The 590-nt window shown below is 42.7% G+C and overlaps 1 protein-coding gene across 1 annotated transcript in view; it reads left to right on the top strand.

Moving 5' to 3' along the window:
• Nucleotides 1–228: 228 nt before the first annotated feature.
• LOC119593411 overlaps nt 229–590 on the top strand; it is a gene marked incomplete in the record, with an annotated part of 49,183 nt that continues 48,821 nt past the window's right edge. The window contains 1 exon segment of the mRNA XM_037942341.1: nt 229–453.

A 590-nucleotide genomic window follows, 5' to 3' on the forward strand; every position in this document is an offset into this window, starting at 1 on the left:
ATCAGAGAAATTGCAGAATATAGCGTCACACTCTACAAATAAGCCGTAAAATGTATATATCCGGCATCCTCTCGCCGACAGATTCAGTGTGTGATGAGACGTGAGGGAGGGAACACACGCCGTCCCAGACTCGTTATTTTTTCTCTCATTTCCCGTGTGTTGAAAAGGAGTTCCTAACTGTGCCGCTTTGAGAGTCGCCTTATAATCAATCGGAGGTGTGTGTATGTCCATTTCACGTTCGTTACTCCAAGGAAAGTAGTTTTAAGATCGAAAGAAACCCTGGCTGGCTTTGGGGGTGTGAACCTGCCTCGAGATCTCCACTTCCTCTGATGACAGTTGTGAACACAATACAGACCATATTATTTGATTTTTCCTCCTTCCCAAAAGCGCAACTCGGTCTTTAATGCGCGGTAATAGATGTAACGAGGGTGAATTTATCTCACTGTGAATAGCGTAAGTGTGATGCTACACGACGCACTGTTATAGGCCGTATTGTTTTGTCTCTCATGTTCACCTAATAGTTAGCGTGGAATGATTATAATGATTAAAAGTTAAGAGTGTTTTAATGTGTATGGATGCACGTATGTATG

The sequence above is a fragment of the Penaeus monodon genome, chromosome 32 (genome assembly GCF_015228065.2).
Source record: "Penaeus monodon isolate SGIC_2016 chromosome 32, NSTDA_Pmon_1, whole genome shotgun sequence".
Taxonomy (NCBI): Eukaryota; Metazoa; Arthropoda; class Malacostraca; order Decapoda; family Penaeidae; genus Penaeus; species Penaeus monodon.